The 22,142-nt window shown below is 39.0% G+C and overlaps 1 long non-coding RNA gene across 1 annotated transcript; it reads left to right on the forward strand.

Annotated features, from left to right (window-relative positions):
* Nucleotides 1-3: 3 nt before the first annotated feature.
* On the forward strand, nt 4-21,840 carry LOC139696584 (uncharacterized). The gene is made up of 3 exons (XR_011702632.1): nt 4-1,396; nt 17,940-18,284; nt 19,038-21,840. It is a non-coding gene; the product is annotated as an uncharacterized lncRNA (long non-coding RNA).
* Nucleotides 21,841-22,142: the final 302 nt, after the last annotated feature.

Consider the following 22,142-nt stretch of genomic DNA (forward strand, 5'->3'; position numbering starts at 1 on the left):
CAATGGAAGCTGCAGCACGAGCCAAGACCGGAAGAAGCGCGCCAAGTTCGGTCGAAAGTTTTGCTTACAGTTTTCTTCGATTGCAGGGGCGTGGTGTATCATGAGTTCTTGCCACAGGGTAGAACGGTAAATAAGGAATATTACCTGCAAGTTGTGCGCAATTTGCGCGAAGCAATCCGCCACAAACGCCCGGATTTGTGGAAGAACAAAAATTGGCTTTTGCACCATGACAATGCCCCTGCTCACACATCATTACTTGTGCGCGAATGTTTGGCCAAAAACAACGCACTAATGATGCCGCAGCCACCGTATTCCCAAGATCTGGCCCCCAGTGACTATTTCTTGTTCCCGAAACTGAAGAGGCCGATGAAAGAACGACACTACGCTACGATAGACGAGATAAAGACTGCATGGAAGGAGGAGCTGAACAAGATCACAAAAATTGATTTTTTGAAGTGCTTCGAGGATTGTAAAGAACGTTGGCACAAGTGTATAATATCTAATGGGTATTACTTTGAAAGGGACACAATAGATATTCATGAATAAATAAATAATTTTTGAAAAAAACACAAAAGTCGTGATACTTTTTGAACAGACTTCCTACGTCGAGGCAAATGGACTTATCAGGCTGAGAACAAAGAGTGAATGAAAGGTGACAATTGATTGACATTCTCAAACATTTTCAACGCCAATAGCTGAAGCGTGTGAGAAGGTAGCTTCCATTCAAAAGATTTAACATAGGGAATAGACAAGATCTAAGAGTTTCGTCCTTTAACAGCAGCCCCGATATTTAGGTTTTGCAAGTGATGTGTGCAGGAATCATCTCACAACCGCGACTGTATCGTTTTGATAGGACGAGTTAGAAACGCTGGACAGAACATTGGGAGAAAAGGGAGAGAGGGAAAAGACATCCTATCCCAATCGACGTTTTCGCGAGTTCTTTCGCGTCATAAACCGCTTCGCCCCGTGTTCCCTACGTGATGAAACGGCCTGTGTGGTGTGAGGCGTGTTTTGGAACCGACGCGGCTTCTTGTGACGGAGGAGAGAGATTTCAACGCGCGGGAGAGTCAACTTTTTGAAGTTCGCCCGTGGAACATTTTTCCTGACGCACCGGCAACTACGAAACGCCGCCGTGCGTCGGTTTGAAATATCCCGGGCCCCTTTTATGTGTGAGCCTCGCCGCTTTCGGCAGAGAGGCGGAATGGAAGGAGAGTGGTAGTGGAAAGGGATGGTTGCAGAGAGGGCCAGCGGGAGGGGAAGGTGGTCGATCGTCGCGGCGGTGGTGGCGGCGGCAGCAGGTGGCGGGAGAAACACGACCACCGGTGGCAGCACGTGGTTTTGGCTTCTCGTTCCTGCTGGAGACGCTTGGCTGCCCTAGAGATTCTTTTCTAGCTCGGTGAGTCCCAGGAATTATTATATTCTTATCTTGATTTTCCATCCGCTGTTCCCGGTTATGCACATGATCGATCGACTATGCAGTTTCACTGCATTAATGTTTGTGCCTAACTGTTTTTTTCGCGTTGATAACAACACAGATGAGCAGGTCTTGATTGAATGCCATTTAGGAGTGGATTATTGCTTAAGCAGCAATAGCCTGGAATTAATACGTGGACATGACCCTTCTGGTACTGTAAAACATCTCGAGGGATAATTACATATAAAAACGAAATTACTTCTATGATCTATATGTTGAAGTCCAAAGAACTCTTCCGTTCATTTGGTATTTTGTACATACCATTTCATTAATTATTCAATGAAACTTCATGGAGTGGTAAAGCCAGTTGATAGGTAACGTTAAACTCCCCGGCTACGTAGGTTGCAGTTAATGATAATAAACTTTTTGACATTTTTCTTAATGAGACCTATAATTTTTCGTATGCACACTTGATTTCTCTTCATTCTTGAAATAACAACGAATGTTTAACCACATTAGCTTCTTCGCAGGTAACGTTATCAAAAAGTTTTTTAGGGACTGCAACACTTTTTATTTTCAACATAATGTATTGTACTTAAGGTTCCGTTTGACATCGATATGACTGCGGCGTCCGATAGACAAGTCGTTCTCAATGATCGCGGATGGATGTGTTGTGGGGTCGATGGTCTATTATCTGGGGTAGTTTCTGCTCGGAAAAACTTGATAATAGCTTTGTTGTCACGTTTCTCCGAGCAGAAGCGACCGCAGTCAATTGAACATTAAGGATTCTAGCCGGCAGATGAGCCATCAATATTGTCTGGTAGATCTAAATAGAATCTAATCGTATTCATATTCAATACCTGATTAATATTTTATTATTTTTCCCCCGGTGACATCATTTAAATAAAATTCCTCACACTTGTTGTCTTCTTTTTCTCAATGTATATCCTGTGGATTGCAAAGGCCAGAAAATGACAGAAAAAATTATTAAAGGTCTTGAACTACCAGGACTTGAATGTTTTCTTGCTATGCAGGAATTTCAGCACATGTAATACCAAACATTGCCACTGAAAGGCTGTAGACAATTACGTCCAATAATCTTCGAAACGATGTAGATGAAGTTCGAATGGTCAAGTCAAACCGATTGACTATTAGATAGGCGGAGTTGGAGTCAACCTTTTCTCAGCCTGCCCTGTAAAATACTCACCTTCAAAGAAGAGGGTCCAATTCCTTCCCATTTGGCTCAAGTGGTTTCTCAGAACTTTCTGAACGGAGAAAGGGACGGCTTGTTGATAGCTGACGTTTTCCCGAGACATTTAACAGATTTGAGGCCTGTAACAACCATGAGGCGAACGCTCCTCTTAGGGTACGAATCCGTCCATTCCAGATTTCATAAAGTAGAATCAACTGAATAGCCACTTCGACGGAAATCCCGTTAATGTATTCACAGTATGTCGGGGAGCCTTTTGGAATGGCACTGCTTACAATCAGTAGTTGGTTGGAATGGATTTGACGGGAACCTGCCGTTTGGGTTTTGCTGACAAAAAATCATTTTTACTCTTGGCATTCGATGACTGAACATTTTTACTATTTGCAATCAATGATCCTGGTTTAATACTATATATTCAAATCCATTTTCTTTGTGTGTGAGCATGCTTTTATTTATTGAAGAGCTCGCGTATTTCGCAGTTTATTTTCGCCATTCGATCCCACCGTTAATGGTACCCGAGAGTAACGTAGTGGTTTAGTCTTAAATGTGTCAAGATTGTCAAAGGAGAATCGTGTTCGAGTAGTTAAAAAGAGTAGCGAAATACCTCGTCAACTTTATGGCTTCATAACATGATAAGCGCACTAAGGCCACCCTTTCACAATAATATAGTTAGCATTTGATAATGGGTGAGAGAATTTTGATTATTTTTACTCCCAGTGCTCTTTATGCCAATCTATGTTAACCACGATGTTCCGCTTTTGTTCAGTCTACTGCTCTAAGGGAGAGTACGTTCATAATTTTTCCTTGAACAGAAATGTATTTCTGTGTCTTGGTCTCCCTTAAGGGGCGACAGAATGAGATTTATCTGGATATTTATGGCAAACAGTCTTGCGAAATTATTTTCAGAGGGCGTATATTTATTTAGCGTGCATGTGGAGTAACAATAAAGCGTTCTACCGACATGCTTAATGACAGATAAATTCTTTTACCACCTCAGCATTGCCCCCCGGGGATGGCTGTATTATTAATTTCAGAACCTGGTTGTATCGCTCTTCGGGTGATTAGTGATTTTTATGGAATTCACAATTAAGGTAGAACTAATTAATACATTCACAATACTATGGACTAGAAATTGACCGACCGTGTGTATCTATAAACCGCCGTCGCCACAACAATACTATCGTAAATACTTTGGATTCCCTGGTTCGGGAGAGAGAAGAATGTTGTCGGTTAGCTTGTCGGGCTTTTCTCATCCTCTCAAATAATTTACACAAGTTCCTCTTCTGATTTCTTTTGTCTCCGAATATGGACGGTTATTCGAAGACTTACATGGGCGATGGGTTTAGGAAGTTGACGGAAGATTCCAGAGCGTGCTTGGCCAATTCTCGATCTAAAAAAAGCGCTTTCAAACCCTGTTCCCCCTTAAACCCTGTGCGAAACCTTCGCACATACGCTCTTATTCACACGACCACGTTGTATTTGACTGCTGCAGCCCCTGGCAGGACCTATAGCAAACTCGTCCGCCTCCACCTCCGCCCCTTTTTTCCTCACTCCTCCCTTTCTAGTTCAACCTCGAACCTTCTTTTTTTCTGGTCCTTTCCCATCCTTTTCACGGCCTAAACCGACCCTTCCCCCTCTCTCCCCTCGGCACATTTCTCCCCTCAGAGCGGTCAGAAGTCGACCCCGAAACCATTCTCGCCGAAGGAACTCCTGGTCAACTGCTACTCCCGATCGGTACTGCCTACCACTCATTTCAAATCCCTGAAGCCTAACGACATAACAGTGCCATTCATTACTTTCCCAAAACACGTCGTCGGAAATGGTCTTTTAAGTCAAATTGTGATTGAAATAGTGGGAGGGGATGGTGGGGAGCCAGATTCTCAGATTCTCTCTCTCGGAAAGAGAGATCTTTTTTCCGTGGAATTTGTCATGTTTTATGTTGCGGTTTCCTGCGACTCTTGATGTTTTATTTTCGAATTTTCTGGGTAAACCCCTAAACCTTACTGTTGAGGTATAATGAAGTGCCGTTCCGAAATGACGACGGCCTTTTTCCTTTATCTTTTTCGGGAAATGGTAGTTGTCGCGCCCTGACAGAATATACTTTTCGAATTCCGTTCGACTCCTCACAAATTTGGCCACTTTCGGGATAATTTATACCATCGTTATTCTTGGTCAATGCATTTAAAGGGACCCGTGGAAGTGTACCACCACCGAAATGAAACCTTTAATCATAAATAATTGTATAATGAATAGAAGTAAGAGTAATATTGTTGAGGCTTCGATTAAGTTTAAAAGTCAAATATTCACTCTGGGTTACAAAATATAATACGTAAAAGTATTAGCAATTCAAGATTGAAATTTTAACTTTAATAATAATTATGCTGTTATTGTGAAAATCAGCCTTTTGACTGAAGTTTGTTAGAGTATTAAAGTCGAACTTGAATACAATGGGACAAAAACCTCTAAATCTGGATTCGAAATACAGCGAAAGATAAGAAAAAACCCCCAAGGTTAAAAATGTTTAAATCTCAGAAATATGAAAGTAAACTCGGATTGCATGGGTAACCGCGCATTAGAGTGTTTACGAGTTTTCCTGAAAGAAGCTAAGTTTCAATATAACTAGTCGTAGGAAAATGTATTGAAAACGTTAGAGAGAGGCTTACTTTCCTTAAATGAGGCCAAATTTAGAATACGCGGCAAGCGTTTATGAATTTTGGGCGTTGTATAGTGTGGGTCGAGCGCTGAGCTACTCGAGTTTGATTCCAGGTGACGCATCTGGGCATCCCGTTTCACCCAAGCATGTCATATATATTGGAGAAAACTTTAATGAATGAATTAGACAAGGTTTAGAGAAAATCCGCTGGGTTTTTTTAAAAATTGCTGCGAGAAACTAGTTAGCTTCACGGGGATGCTGGAGGAATTCAAGAAACCTCGGGGAATCCCACACTCTGGTCGTTTTTTTCAATTACTGCGATATCGTAATTCTATGGACAATATTGATTTTTGTGAAACTCCATACCGATATTTCGGTCAACTAGGTGACAATTTTACGGGAGTGAGAATTTGATAACGGGGAAAACAACAGAAATATCGTTACTGCTCGTGGTCTAGTGGGTGATTGGTCAATCTTTGGGTGATTTGCCGTTCCTTTAATAATAAATCTAGCTTAGAAATGGTTATCTTAAACGTATTTTCACTCGTAATTGGCAATGTTAAGGGTTCTCTTTAGTCATGCATAAATGCCTAAAGGTGTTTTTTTAATACATTATTAGTAGCAGTCTACTGGGTGAGGGTTGGTTTTGAATGGACGCTGACAGTGTACATGACTGTACTCCCGAACCATAATTAACATGACTCAAATTAAATCTCATAGAACATATCACAATAACCCTCCTTTAGCTGTGCAATTATTCTACTTCCCGTAATTCAATTTCGAAATGCAGATTCTTTTCCTCCCTCTACCTCGCCATACCAAAATTCTCCCCTCAACACATCATAGTTGAAGCATCAGATTTCCTCCCAGTATATCCTGCATCTGCTTGCCCTGCCTTCTTCGGGTTCATCCCAACAAACAAGTTCTTAACTAGGCCTCGCGAACTGAAGTTTGAATGCGAGTTCGTTGCGGAGGAAGTTTCTGAGATAGACATGCCCGACTTCGTATTACCTTTGAATGAACTTATGGACATTATGAATTGTCGGATTCTGACGTGACTTCCGAATCCAGTTCATTTAATGGAAGCTTCCGAGAAACTATTGCTTCCAAAAGTATTACAAACAAAGTTGTCTATAACAACAAATTGGATTCCTATACTAATTTATCTTAATTTTCTCATTGTAACATATTTTACCTGAAGTCTTTTTAGGATTCATATTTTGAACTATATACTCGTAATATAGAACTACGCTCAAGAGGAAAATATATGAAAACAATTAGAAAAAAGGACCTCAGAAGTCCTCTTTGAAGGACTTGAGTTGATGCAACCGTTAGACGTAAGTCTTGCGTATTGTGTCGCGATGTGGCGAGGTTACGAGGCGTAACTTTTTCGGGGTATCGCCGCGACCTGAGAAATTCGAATTCAATATCGTGTAGAAGGATATCTTTCTTGGTGCCTTATTTATTTTCTTCGTCCGGAACTTTTCTAAAAGTAACTTTTTATATTATAGAACAGTGAATGTATTTCATTGGATTTCAAAGCAAAATCCTCCATTTTTTTTATTTTTTCGAGTCAATTTTTGGGATATTCTCAATTCCCAGCAAATAACACGTTCTCCACTATTTCATAGTTGATATAATGAGAGGTTATTCTTCTGCCAGGTAGAAGTTCTGACGTTTATTAATTTAAAATAAAATTTAAATTGAACCCCCATCTTATAATTAGATATAAATTCAATGGTTTAAGGGCACGTTGTGAAAAGACTGATGCGGGTAGGACCGGAAGGCCTCGTTTCAAATTCGGATGACGCCTATGGGCACACCCGAGCTGTATGATATTTCGGGTGACAGATTTTTATGGGAAACCTCAGGCTGCACTGCGAAGGGAGCTGGAAACCCTACCCTGATGTGTGAATTACACATGTCCAGGTTATTATAATATAACTTGCCGGGATTCATTTTCAGCCCAGACAGGCGTAAGGGTTATATGGGTGGGACCACATGACTACCACTGAGACAAAATAGCTGCGTAAATTATTCGATGAACTTGGCACTATTAAACTTGCCGGATGTTAAAATATATCGCTGGTGGCCAATGTGTGACGCCTTTTTTTAGACGAATCCGTAAAGATACCAGGAATCTATGCTAGTGCTACCATGGAAGCTCTCGTTGCCCAGGACGTCGCAACGCTTCTGCCTGGAGGAACAAACAAAGGCGATACACATATTATCCTGCTCAGCCTTCTGCCGACAACACTAAATTTTCCTCCTTTTCACGTGGAAGCTTAAAATCGTTTACTTCGGTTGTCAGAGCCGAAATAATCCATTTCATCTATCCATACAAAGTGCAGAAGGTTGGTCTTTGGTGGACAGTACGCTGTATTAACACCCAAAGAGATAAATAGTTATTGCTACCGGTTGAAGCATTAAAATGTGTAATCTAGGTTTAGCGACTAAACAGGCACGTTCTAAACTTCTTGATCCCTGTCCAGTGCGTTGTAACCGCACGACTGCTGGAATCGGGCTCGATTCTTCTGGGTTGGATCAAGATTGTTCTACACGACACTTGGATGGGAGATTATTCTGATGTTTTCTTCGCAGTCAATCTGCAACAGTCCCCGGAAAGACCTTGAGGATGCTGGAAGAACCTTCAATTATTTCGATCCTGGCGTAAATGTAGTGTTTCAGTTAGTCACATCAAACCCTTTCTGTAGTCTTGTTCTTGCATCCGACACCTACAAAGTGGTTGCACATAAATAGTACTTAAATACAGTAAAATTAAAATAATTGAAAATATTCGTGGAATCGTAAGTCGTGCCCGCGATTCTCTTAACTCGTTTCTGCCCCTCCGGCCGCCTGGCTCCTCACAAGTGATCCATGCAAGAGAGCATTTTGACCCGAGCGTGTTCCGACCTAACCAAAGTGGTTGATAGACAACTAAGCTTAATATTCTCAAAGACGAAATGCATGCATTTTTAGGCGGGGAAGTTCGATCACGTAGTCCTCGCGAAGCCATTTTACCGAAGTTTACGTCCGACTTATCGACTGTGGTATAAGTTTGATTCCTATAAATGTTTAATCATTTAACGGTTGAATATTCGAGGATTGGCGTGAAGAAAGAGAGAGTTTGAGTCATTGAAGTTTGAAAATTAAGGATTATACGATTGTATCGTATGGTAAAATCGGATGATGAAGGAATAGGAATTAATATTGGGAAACTAAGTAAAACAACTTGTTACATTCTATGCACATCAGGAAAGTACTAATAAAAAGCTATATATATTTATTTATTTACTCTTAATTTGACGTTTTTGCTAATTGAATCTTGTGGCTCAGGTCAATGAAAAAATTCGGGGATTCAATAACTAAGAAATACAGATAAGAAACCAAAATAGATTCGACAAGCTATCCGAAATTTCCGTAAGAAAGAAATGGTTAATTCTCGGAGCTAACTTAAAAGATCAATGCATGCCAAGGTCTTTAGCAAGGCATCCGGATGCGGCACATTTGCATGAGAAAAATTTGAATCATCGCAGAAGTTGGTGATTTCTCAATTTTAAAGTCGCAATTGTGATAGGTCATCATCAATGATTGTAGCTGATCCCCAATACACCAGCTGGAGCTATTCTCATGATCTTTTATGGGAGGCAACAAGCCATGGAAACTCTTCCATGGAGTGCGTTGAATTCATCCAGCACACTAGACCCAAATCTAAAAGCATGAGTCCTTTGTTTACTTTGGTAAATGCTACTGATATATGTATGTATAAGTGAACACCTGGTTATCTAGTTATTTCGCTGTGTAATTAAATTTGTAAGAATCACGGTAATAACCCTGATCACTTGCTTGGGATGGAAGCAAGAAACTAATATTATAATTGTAATAATATTAGTATTTTGTTTTCTCTATCTGTAAGAGATGTAATTTCCATATGTATTTTCCGCCATGCATAGTATGTAACATCAGTGTGAAAAGAAAGGCGAAGCTGTAGATGAAATGAAAATGCTTAAGAATTGGAATACGTAACTTTATTATTCACCAAAAAATAGTCTTGAGTTAATTTTGATTTCTTCTTATTAGGAATGACTTAATAGGATTTTATACGCTGAGTGGCAATGCTATTTGCAGTGTTTTCAAAAATCGTAACTTTTTTTATTTTATTTCCATGGCTTAGTCGTACTATTGTTCATTTTTCACCATAATCTCAGAAGCGTATAAGAAATGATTAAGGTACTGTGAATTTGCCTTTATGAGGTTTGTGAGAGGTTAATGCTCTTGCGAAATAATGGTAAACTTTAATTTTTAGAAATATGGAGCGACAGTGTGCCACTGATTGATAAGTGAAACGTCAGGAACTTTCGTCCTGGGCTGCATGTTACGACTTGATACGTTGAGAGATTCTGATTTTGAAAATATTGAGTTATTTCCACTAGTCAAGCTGAAATTGTAAAGATGATTTAATGTCGAAGTCCATGTATTCTCAGAAGAAATCATATTATCAGTCTTATATGCTAGTAAAATGACTGGTCGGACAAAAAACGAGCACTTGTATCAGCAATTACCTGGACCGAAATCATTGTATAAAAAAATATTGAATTAGTAAATAATTGATTTCCCCTAAATATGGGCAATATATTGCTATGAATTGAAACATGATAACAGATGACGCGATTAATAATTCTTTGATTAGTTTTGCTGTTGCATTTTCTCCATTATAAGCAGAGCTTCTTCCTGATTTAAAAATAAATTCATTCCGTTAATCATAGAAAATGTCTACCTATGAGAAATTGGAAAAATTTGGGGATATGGATATTTGTAGGTTAATGCGATTTCAGTAGCGTTTTCTCTCTGTAAGAAATGTGCACCACTAATTTCATTGTAGGTTTAACTGGTAATTTATCGGATACAAAGCTAATACAAGGAATTCAGAGCTCTGTCCTACTCTGCTGGTTAAGTATTTTATCACTTGGAAGGTTTTATTGATAATCAATTGGTGAATGAAGTCAAAGGAAATATTTCATCTTTAAATTTTTGAATTTATGCATTGGGCTATGCATGTTCCCAGGCCAATCCCAGGATTATCATGCTATATGTACAGTTGCCGCCACGTATTTACAAGCATGATTACTTCTCGTTTTCCTCATTCACCACACACTGCTCGCCCTTATTTCCTCGCACTACCGAAGGAGAGGACTATGAACCCACCTTGGGTTTCAAACAATTTATGTTTGCTGTTATGGGTTTTAGGAGTGGCAGTCCGGTGATCAGAGCGCTGGGCCACTCTGATTTGATTCCTTGTGACGCATCTGGGTATCCCGTTTCACCCAAAATGTTATTTTTTCGGATACAAGATCTTCCTCGGAAAGGGGCTGGGTCCTCTTACCTTGATGTGTATTTCGTCTTTCAGTGGGCCCAGTATTTATTAAGTGAGCCCTATCCTCGCCTTTCAAACTAAACTGTAGATAGATTACTTAGTATTATTTTGTATGGGGTTGTGAAGAATGCTTAGAAAAAACATAGAAAAATGGATGGAGGCAACTGGACTGGACAAGATTTTCACTCGGCGCCCTCTAATATTTATTGTTCCGATGAGAAGTATCACGCCAACCCTTGTTGCGATGAGTACAGGGATTACCTGTAAACTTCACCAATGGGCGGAGTAACTGAAATTAACTGAAATCTACCTCAAGAAACAGCATCGCCATCGGTTCCCTTGGCTAGTCCGTGACCCGTGGCAATATTGTCATTAATATCGCAAATATTGCACTTGTCCCGGCCTATCTAGGGGAGCCGGAGTCAGCAGTAACTGGTTTTGAGTGCACTGGTGGTTGGCCATGGTGAAATTCAGGTCACTAAATAATTGTAACTGATTTGGAAAATTTTCGAAGGCATTCCATTCGTTAATTCGTTTATGTATCACTTCATTGCTGTTTGCAGAATTCATGAGAGCCCTGGATTTCCGTTGATCTTACTATTTTACTCAAACTTTAATTCATATTGTTGACCTGGCCTTAATACTGAGAATATGTGATAAGAGGAAGTTATTCGTGGAAGATGAGTAAAAGGGTAAGAGGTGTTGTTTTGTGTGCCGTCATCATTATTCCTTTGCTCCCTCAATATATTTCAACCTGCCGGCACCCATGCATGTGTGAGAAGCATGTTGGTTACTGTTCATCCTGCAGTGAGAATATTCCAGCCCAGAAGGCGTGGATCCTGAAAGCTGTGCGTGGAGCAGGACGTGACAAATGCAAATCTGCATTCAAAGGCAAATTGCACTTGTCCCGGCCTGCCTTGCGTGCAGAATCTCTACAGCAGCCAAATAAACGTCGACTCTGTCGGTGGCCTTTACAAGAAGAGACTTTTTTTGGGTGACTTTATATGAAGTGCCATATAATAATGGTATATTATAATGTATTGTAAAATCTTTTTATTGTAACACATTCTGCCTCATATTTTCAAGTGTTTTGATGTCCCCACTGTCGTAGTTTTCAAGCAAGTTTTGAAAATGTATTTTATCAATGGGGACTTAAACAAGAAACAATTCACAGAGTGCATGGTGTCATACATGTTTTGAAATACGCAATAATATGAAAAACCGCTTTTAGCAAAACCAACTTTGAGGTAATCCAACCTTTGCGCAAATGTTAATCACAGAAATTTATTGGGTTAGTGTTTGCAGACTTGACTTTTCTGTAACTCACTCCTCAACACTGATCTTCTAGGGAAGACATGAGTGATGGTGACTGAAGTTGTAAATGCTACACAGGTTTGTCAAAGTTTGGTTTACTTGATACCAATCCCTGTATTATTATTATTAAGTAATCTACTGGTTAGGTAGGTTTTGCATGGACACAATTACCAAATAAATATTTTGTGACTCCTAGCAAAATACAAAATCATGTATCCTACTCTGCATCAAATCCCTCTTCATCTTGGTGTACTTTTCTCCTCCCTTCATCCCGTCCAACATCCGTATCCTATTCCTGCTCTTTCCTCGTTTACCTATTACCTCCCATATATTACAGTCTTAAACATCCCTCTGCCGATGAATACACCCTTCATCCATTTTTATTGCCTCCTTAGGATTTATCCCAACCCTCTCTCTCTCGCCTCGCCCTCCATACCAAGTTCTTCCTCATTCTTTTCCTTTCGGTCCATTTCACCTTCTCCATCCTTCTCCACACCCACATTGCAAAAGCCTCCAATCTACGGCTATCCTCCTGCTGCAGTGACCACGTTTTCGCGCTGTACATAACTACGCTCCATATCAGAGTTTTTACGAGTCTTAACATCCCTGTCATCAATTCCCTCATCCTTGTGAAAGCCTCTTTGCCTAGCGCAATTCTTCTCCTTACGTCCCAACTACTTTGACCGTGTTGGTCCAAGACACTACCGAGATACGTAAACTGTTCTACCTGCTCTAGTTTTTGCCCTCCTATTTTAATGTTAAGCTTGGCCTTTTTCTTTTTAGAAAATCGCATAACCTTTGTTTTATTAATATTGATTCTCATGCCATACCTGTCGCACTGAATTTCCAATTCACTCACCAATGCTTGCAGCCCCTTGGCTGACTGACAAACTAAAGCTTGGTCATCAGCAAACCTAACTGATGTTACGAATTCCCCGCCGACTTTCATTCCTATCTCCAGTTCTTCCCATGCCTCTTTAATCATTTCCTCCGCATATACATGTAACAACAACGGTGCTAATGAGCAACCCTGCCTTACACCTCTTCCTAACACTGCCCACCTGGACTCTCCGTTCCTCACTCGCACCTGAGCAGTCTGAGACATACAGGTTGCGGATTAGCCTCCTGGCCCTCCAATCTATTCCTACTTTCTGCAATCTACTCATTAGGTATTCCTAATTTACTATATCAAACGCCTTCTCGAAATCTGCGACACGGGCAAATACGTCCTGATTGTGTTATATATTCCTCTCGATTAGTTACCTCATTACAGCAATAGCATCACGCGTACCTCTCCCCTTCCTAAATCCAAGCAGGCACGGCCGCTGGTTCGGGTCTGCGGTCTTACCCTAGGCTGGGACGTTTGTCTAATCTCGGTCACGCAGAGCGTAACTAGTCAAACTAGGCGCGGGCGCTTTAAGGAACCACGGCCACGATGCCCGTTTAGAAGTTTTTTAAGAGCCCTTTGCCCTGAGACGCGTGCGCTTCCCTAGGCTCTAGGCGGGGGCCTTCCAAGCTACGTCAGAAGGGCTAATGCCTTATTATCGGCTGGTTTGTCAAACCGGAAGATTATTCCAAATCGTCGAACGGACCTACGATGAATGTACGAGGGGTTGCTTTTGGATCTCCTCGACAAAAGAATGTGTAGAAATATTTCTTCTCATTGCGGTTGGTTCAGTAGGTCCTTTTTGGATTTGATATTGCCTTGCTCATGTGAACATTTCAGTTCCAAGAGGTATTGTCTTCAAAAGGGGTAATCATTTAAATGGGTGGTATTAAAATACCGGTTTCATGCTGCTTACAATTGTTTCCCATAATATTGTTTTTCCGTCTAATTCTGCCCAACCCTGGGCCATAACTTGGGCCAACTATGCGAATGATCAGCTTATCTAAAAAATTAAATATTTTATGGTCTGTTGAATAAATCATAATTATAAAGTGCTCGTTAAATCTTTTCTCGTGGGGAAGATTAATTTTTTAAAGGTATCATTAGAATCGCTGCCATATCATAACCACTCTATTTTTAATTGAGGCCCCAGTGGGTCGGACACCATTTTTAATATGACGGCCTCATGATTTGTGCAGAAATTGCATCATGCAGATAGGAGGGATGGTGAGATTTGGCGTTTCAATATGTGATAAGGGGTTAATCTATTATCGTTTGTGATATGTTATTTCAGGCGGCAGCTTTCTTTTATTTATTTATCCTTTGTTTGGTCACACAAAGGAATCGGATTTTCTGCTTGCTGCCTAGCGGCTCAAATCACTGCTGACAAAATATTATCAACTTTGTAAACATATGATCAACCTGAGGGAAATATTCGTACCACTAAGAAGCCTTTACAAAGAGGTAGATTAGATGACAAGGTCCTCGAGTATTTAAAGAAAAGATTGGTGAAAAGGTATGCAAAATACGAATAGGGTGCCGCTTGGTATTCGGATGTGAGATGTGGGGGGTCTACCCCAAACAGGAAGGGACACGGCCTTTGAAGTGGGGTTTAACTTCCCCTACTCTCCCTTCAGCTGGTTGGACACATGGGAATTGGTTTTCTGGTGGTCGTGTTTGGATTGCTTGGCATTCATTGCGCATTGGTATTGTGATAGATAGTACGTATATATTAATCCCGCAATTTGTCTGTCATACCTGTTGTGCTTTACTTCTTACTTTTTCCCTGCTGGTCCATCATTTGATAATGGGATTAGTGGGTTTTGGGAAGCAATGCAAAAGCAAGGAAGTTATTACATTTTTCCTAGGACAATCGAGAGGCAATCAAACATTGAAGATCATTTGCAAAAATGCTTAATGGCACTAATCTTGGAACACTTGAGCCTGCCATTACTTGTTTTTCTTTTTGTTTTGTTTACATGTATATTTTGAACTAAGATCTGGTGCTTTCCCGGTGTATCTGCTATATGAAGTTTTCTCGCGTATCTTCCACTGGGTCAGGGTTTCCGTGTTAGCCTACGTTTTGATGCTCGACTCTTGCATTGTACTCATCTGCCCTGCCTTGACCCGGTGGAAGACCCGAAAAAACTTCATTTACATTTTGCTGGTGCTATCTTGTGATGCTTCATCTTATAGCAATTATGGTCTTCCAATGTATAAACACACTGCTTCACGCCCTTCATATGCAATTATGTAAAATTCACATATTATTGGACTAATCAACCATTAATTATTTAATATGACGTCAAACTAGAGGTGCATTTATCGCTAATCAGAGGTGTTGTAAACTTCCTTAAACCTAGTTAATCTCATTGAGGTTCGGTTTGGCAAATTGGGTGTTATAACTTACATTTAGGACTGATATTATGCAGTGTCATTTTGTGTGCATTTGAAATGATTCTGTTACCCCTGTTATTACATTTCGTACTATTTGTAGTTGAGAGGGAGGAAAAAAATAGGCATCCTGGATAAAATGGAGGCAGAAAATAAGCAGAATTGAAGTATTTCATGAAGTTTAGGTTCTCGGGTTGCCTTTTTTGATTCAGAAGCTTTGAAATGTATCTGTGGTTAGTCTGCTTTTTCTCCAAAATTAACCATAACGTTTTGACTGGAAAAGCATACAATATTATATCCTGTGTTGGTTGTTTGGTACCACTGAAGTTTGAAAGAATAAATTGAACCAATGTACAAATAATGTAATTAACTGTTTAACCATTTAATGTTAAGCAGGTACATCTTCACTTCTTCTAAATGTACAAACTTAAACCAGCTATTGAGGTTAAAATTTCAATAAAATTATATTCACATTTCTCTCGTTAAGAGGTTCAATTTTGGGATATAATGGAAAATGGCAACAGATTTAGTTGAATTAAAATTTGTTTTCTGAGCTTGGATATTAATTTGAGGACACTTTGCAGTGCTATAATGTTAGGGGTTGCTGTCAACTCTCCTGAAAATTTAAGTCATGAGCATAGAGAAGAATGTTGCAGGTCTGTCTATGAACAGTCAACAACACATCAATATAATGAATAAAAAGAAGCAGCCTGAGAGCACTACTCTTGAGGGAAGGTTTTATGAGGAAGAAATTGTCCAATTTATATGCAGATAATTAAAATACATTTTTGACGAAGTATCAGAGGTACTTATTTATGTTAATGTGTAGCATGTATTCTGAAATTTAGGTAGGTCTACTTTTTTCCTGTTGACCCTTTTGGTTGGTGCATATGCATACTTGATGTTCTGACCTCAAATGCTCAGATGTTCATAGATTTCTATGTTGATGGATGTGCTACTTCATGAATTCTTAGATTCTATAGAGTATTGGTATGAAAATGTAGTTTTGTAGCATCATGTGAATGTAAAATTAAAATACTCCGTCATCCTTTTTAATTCTTTTTATGAATACAGTAATTATGTAGAATCTTCTCTAGGCTGGTTTAATTTCAATGCTTCTTGTGATGATAAGAAAACTTGAAGTCTAGCAGTGTTTCTTTTACTCATTCACTTCTTGATTCCGTATATGTGAACCATTATCACAGATAAACTTTATGACTCCATGACAGGGCTATGGTCTCAGTTTCAAAGAAAAGAAAGGCCAAAGTATTTTAATTTTGATTTATCGACAACCTTATTATGATATTTATGCACCTAAAGTAATGCAGCCTTTGATTGGCTCAACAACCCTTACATGGTACCAGTGCAAAATTGATTGTGTCTTATTGGGTACATTAATGAAAAAATACTTTGGTTTGCACTGAATAATGAGTTAGCTTATTGCCGTGGAGCCAAGGGAGATTCAATTCCCAGGCAAGGTATGACCATAAAGCCACTGTCAAAGTTCAGGTAACCGAGATATGAAATGTAGGTTGTTTTATCAGAAATTGAAATTTAACTACAGAAGGACCCTGGAAAAAGTTGTAAATAAATAAACACTGTCCTTCCACTCCTTCAAAGAAATCATTTTAAAAATGGCTTAATGTGTTGTATGGTACTTTATATCAATCTATTAATGGTATTTTAGATCATGCTGAACCTATTTTGTGTTCAAGTGCATTTCTGTACCAAATTTAATGCATATATATTTTCTCTTGTAGAATAAAAAAGATATCCCCTTTTTCGTTGGCATATTTACATGTTTGTTACTCAAAAGAATTGTTGATATTGGTTTCAATTTAAAAAAATCAGGGTTCACATATTACACAGAGCAATTACTTACGTTGTGCACGATGATACAAAATGGAAAAACCGAAAATAGCACATGCACCCAATGAGATGCCCAGCAGAAGAGGAGAATGGGCAATAAAATCGATTTTTCATTTAATTCTCAATTTTTTTACCTTCCCTTCTCATGACTAAACCATGAGCACCATGCTTATTTTACTTAGTTTTGAATGCCCCTATAAGTGATTATCACTGTTATATGCATCATGAAACAAGGATATACTGAATAGCTCTTGCGGAATAAAATATCAAGCAGAATGGTTGGTGTTTTGGTGCTGACCCATGAGCAAAATGGATGCGAAGAAATTAGAATAATAATTGCCCGATTAGAAATCTTTCGTGGAAGGATATTTTTCCAAATTTTCTGGACTTCCCAACTTTAGGTTTAAATGTAAGACATTTGTGAAGTCTGGTCACCCATCGTGGTTCCTGCATTTAGAAATATAGTAAAATTGATAGTGCATTTAAAAAAAAAAATTCAACTGTATTAGTATGGATGACATTTAAGTTTGTGAAGAGTTAAGAAAGTCTTTAAAATATTTGCAGTTGCAAAGAAAAAATTAATTGAAATATTCTATCTGATATATGTGTATATCTACCATGTTATTTCACTTGATGAGTTTTTCTTTAACGAGTAAAAAACCATTATGCATATGAGTATCTTAGATTAATTCTTAATTCCTAAGATATAGCAGAATCATGTTCACATGTGATATCTCAAGAGTCTTAAATGTAAAAACTGTGAAGAATGTAAAAACTGTTACAAGGGTATAATTAATGAAATATGAATTCATTATATATTTATAGGCAACTCTATGGATCAAAGGTTAACCTGGATTGAACCAAAAGGAATGCAGAGATAAGTGAGCTCCAAAGAGGCATGATGCACATATTAGGCTACTCTCATTGAAGCAGTGGGAATTCTAACGGAGGGCAGTGAAGTGATTCGATCAGTTCATCTTTCTGGTGTCCCCTGATTGCTGTATTTTTATTTGGCTACGTGGAGCTGGAGATGTGCTAGTTAAATATAGTTTGGAATGGAGTCAGCGTACTGAGGCACCAGTGGATTGACAAGCCATGAATTTGGTTACACGATTCAGTGAGGAAATGCTTCAACATACTTCGTCTGAGGCTGCTCTCTGTAATGATAAGGTATGAGTCATTGAATGAAGATTTATGAGGCCATTTATATTCTCTAGTCACCATGACATAAAATATGCTAAAGCATGGCTTTTAACCAAAATGTATTTTTAATGCTGCTGAAAGTGTTGTTTTGGCTTATAGGTCATGCCTGAAAAAAAATTGTTTACTTATATTTAAAATTAATGTAGGGTAGATCTTTTGGTCAGTAGTGGTGTAAAACTTTCTAATTAGGGGATTCTCTACTTTGTGTTGCATGGTGTCAATAAATCTTGCTTCCTCATTGCATATTATAATTTATGTAAATAATTTGAGATGGATATCCATCATTTGATATCTAGTTGAGTGCTTTATCTAGCAGAACTTTAGCAATGGAATAGTGTTGGTAGCTTAACTGGCTAAAGCCATAGTTGGCATTTTCATGGTTGATCTGGGAAGGCTTTAAAGCCCATCAATAGTTCCTTGCCATAGCTACTCCCAAAAGTGTGTTGAAGGAGGGGAGAATCTACTTGTGGATGGTCTGCCTTCTCATTTTAATTTTTGATATGGAATTCCTCAGCAAATTCCAAAGAAAAACTAGTGTTGTCCATGAATGTAGGTGATGAGTTTCACCAGGCACCAAATTTATTATTTCATGAGCAAAACCTGTATATTTTAATGGCTAATTAGATTTTTATGTTGTGTCTTATGAGTGCATGGCTATTGAAGTACTCTTTACTATCCCATTTCCCCTTTTTTAATTAAAGTTTTGTATTTTCCTTACAGATAACTACAATAAGTGATCAAGAAGAGGAGCATTTAAATACTGATATGAAGATTAATCATTCTCAACTCTTGATGGAAAGCAAGGCTCATGCTTCACCTTAAAAGAGGTGTATGGTATGTTTGAACATAAGTAAAAGTCATGAAAGTCTACACCCACTGAAGAGAAGGATAACTGAGATATAAGACTGGCATTGCAGTCACCAAAATAGGCATGAGGAACTAAAATCAGTGCCAATGGAGGCTTCCTATCATGAAATACTTAAAACCAAATGCGTAACAATTTACAAGGAAACCACTAACATAACCGAAGTGCATTCTGATTTATTGAGAACACCTGCTTGAATTAATGGGAGGAGGTCACCATCCTGCATTGGAAGTTTCTTTTGACCTTGTTCTATTATTGATTGATGAGCCTACAATTACTTTCCCCACTTGGCCAAAAGAGGCAATTTTTTCATTGGCAAATAATAGTATAAAAATCCTGAGTGTGTGTTACCCATAGCATCTTAATGCTGGATAGGTAATAGAATTGAAGATATTCATCCTAGTTTTAATGATACATCTATTTGGATTGCCCATTCAGTTGCAATTGGTATTGGCAAAATTGCATACCCTCCCCACCAGTATTAAAATAGTGCTGCAGTGGTCAACATGTTCAAGAGTATGAATTGCTGATAAATGGGAAATTCAGGATTTAAGTCTGGAGGATGGTGTCATGGATGAGAATTGAAATATATTACTTGCCAGGTTACAAGAAGCTGAGGAAGGTGGGTGATTTAGAGATCTTCTTGAATAGTGCCCCTCCAGCAGGTTATTTGTTAATAACCACTCAGAGGCATTGTTTGCGGAAACTTTGCGAATAACCTCCTTCAACCAATTTTTTGGTATCTTGTTTTGTTGATTATTTATGGCCGTTTATGTGAAGGAGGGTTTGTGGAGTGCAGCAAAAAATCAGGAAGGAGCAGTGTGGTTCTGTGAAATCCTGCAGTTTGCTCTGCTGCTGCTAAAACTGCTAATCCTTCACGGTAACTTTTGAGTTCATCACCAAGGTGAGGATACTATAAAATGTGCCATGTGTGATGAGTGGTTTACCTGGTTCAAAAAGGGGCAGCAATTGGGGGAAGACAATGAGTGTTCTGGGAGACCATCAATGTCAACTGATGATCCCCAACATCAAGAAAGTAAACGATCTCATTCATGCAAATCAATGTTTGAATGTCAGTGAACTTGCAGAAGTGTGTGACATCTCGATTGGTTTGTGCTGTAAATCCTGACTGAAAAATTGAGGATGCATTGAGTCGCCACCAAATTCTTGCCTTGCCAGATGACAGCAGACCAGAAACAACAGCAAGTTCAAGTCTGACAGGAACTGTTTGATCACACTAAAGAGGATGAAACCTTCATGTGTCAAGGGTCATAGCAAGTGCTGAGTCATGAATTTATGGATATGACATCAAAACAAAAGTGAAATCTTTGCAGTGGATTGGTGAAACATCCCCCTGCCCCAAGAAAGCTCTGCAAACGGCAACATTCACCTAATTCACCAGATTTGGCCCCCAGCCACTTATTTTATTTCCAAACTTTAAGAAAATGGCTCTGTGGAAACCTTTTCTTGTCGAACATGGAGGTCAACACAAATGCAGTAGCCTCTTTTGAGTACCAATGGTGATCCTACTTTTTTGACTACTTAAAAAGGTTGAAAAAATGCTGTTAAAAGTGTATCGAGCTGAAAGGAGATAATGTTGAACAATTTTAAAAATAACCCAAATTTATTTGTTATTATTTTCATCAGGACTTTTTGAACGACACATGTATGTATTACAAGTGCATAGTATGACTCATTATGAACCAGTTTGAAAAATGAAGTACAAGAAAAACAATGATAATTGGCTCAAAAAATCTTTTGATGGCCACGCTGTATCAACTCCTTTGCAGGTTTCACTGCATAATTGCTGGACTTATGGTTCCAACTCATTCAACATCCATCCTCTCCTCCTGATTTGGCTACCTTAGATTGCTATCTTTTCTCCATTATAAAGAGATAGCTTCTGGGAAGGAGATTTTATTCAAGCAAGGAGATAGCAGAAAAACTGCCTATTTTGAAGAAGTGAAACAATCCCACTATTTGTCTAACTCTACTATTAAGATTCCATTATTGGAACTGTTAGGATTAAGTTGGAAGTGTTAAGATTCCATTATTGGAATGGAGTTCCTCTATGTCGTTATTTATTTAGTACATTGCAATATTTTTAGATAGGTTCCTAAAAAGGTTGAGGGTCTATCACTTCCTTATTTCTAATTAATTGAGTTTGAATGTGCCTAAGATTTTAGTGCAAGAGTATTGATGGTTTCTTTTGGATTACACTTATACTGACAATATCCCTGATCACTGTTAGGACAGTTGAAACAAGAGTTTATATTCTAGGTTTATTGTGTAGTTCTGTGTGTTCATATGGATAGTGTCCATTCCAATTGTGTTAGTCACTTCTCTCGTGATCCCAGGTTAAAGTGACCAAGGAGTGATGAGAAGGCTGCCAGGTACTGATTACTTCCCTTCCATTTCACTAAAAACTGAAATATTTAAATCTAATTTTGAGACTATGTAAACAGAGTTTCCTTCCTTGGTTAGTTAACAACTCTTAGCAGTTTAAATGGATGGATAGGACGGGCATATCACAGAACAAATTATTATGCAAGTACTCTGGAGCCACCAGCAGGGCCATGAATGCAGCATTGGTGTCAGCTAAGTAAATCTCAAAATGAAATACACTATGTTATCCCACAGAAGAGCTTTATTGTACGACCCGGGTTTCGTCGAAGATCGACATCATCAGGTACAGAATATTCCCAGTCTAGGTTTAAATACATTTTTCAAACTGTGAGAGGGGGGGGCTGGAGGGGGAGAGGGAGGTTTGCAAAAAATCGTTAGGAGGTGATTGGGATGAGAGGGAGAAAGGGTTTGGGTGTGGAGATGAGTGTCCAACTTGGGAAGGTATGGTGGTTGACGGTGAGGGGAGGGGAGGCACCACAGGTGGTAAAGCACCTAGGTACTTACCTAAGTTAAGGAGGGGGGAATGGGAAGAGTCTATAACATCGTTAAGGAGA

Source organism: Hetaerina americana, unplaced genomic scaffold (genome assembly GCF_022747635.1).
Source record: "Hetaerina americana unplaced genomic scaffold, ioHetAmer1.1.p SCAF_7, whole genome shotgun sequence".
Classification (NCBI taxonomy): Eukaryota; Metazoa; Arthropoda; class Insecta; order Odonata; family Calopterygidae; genus Hetaerina; species Hetaerina americana.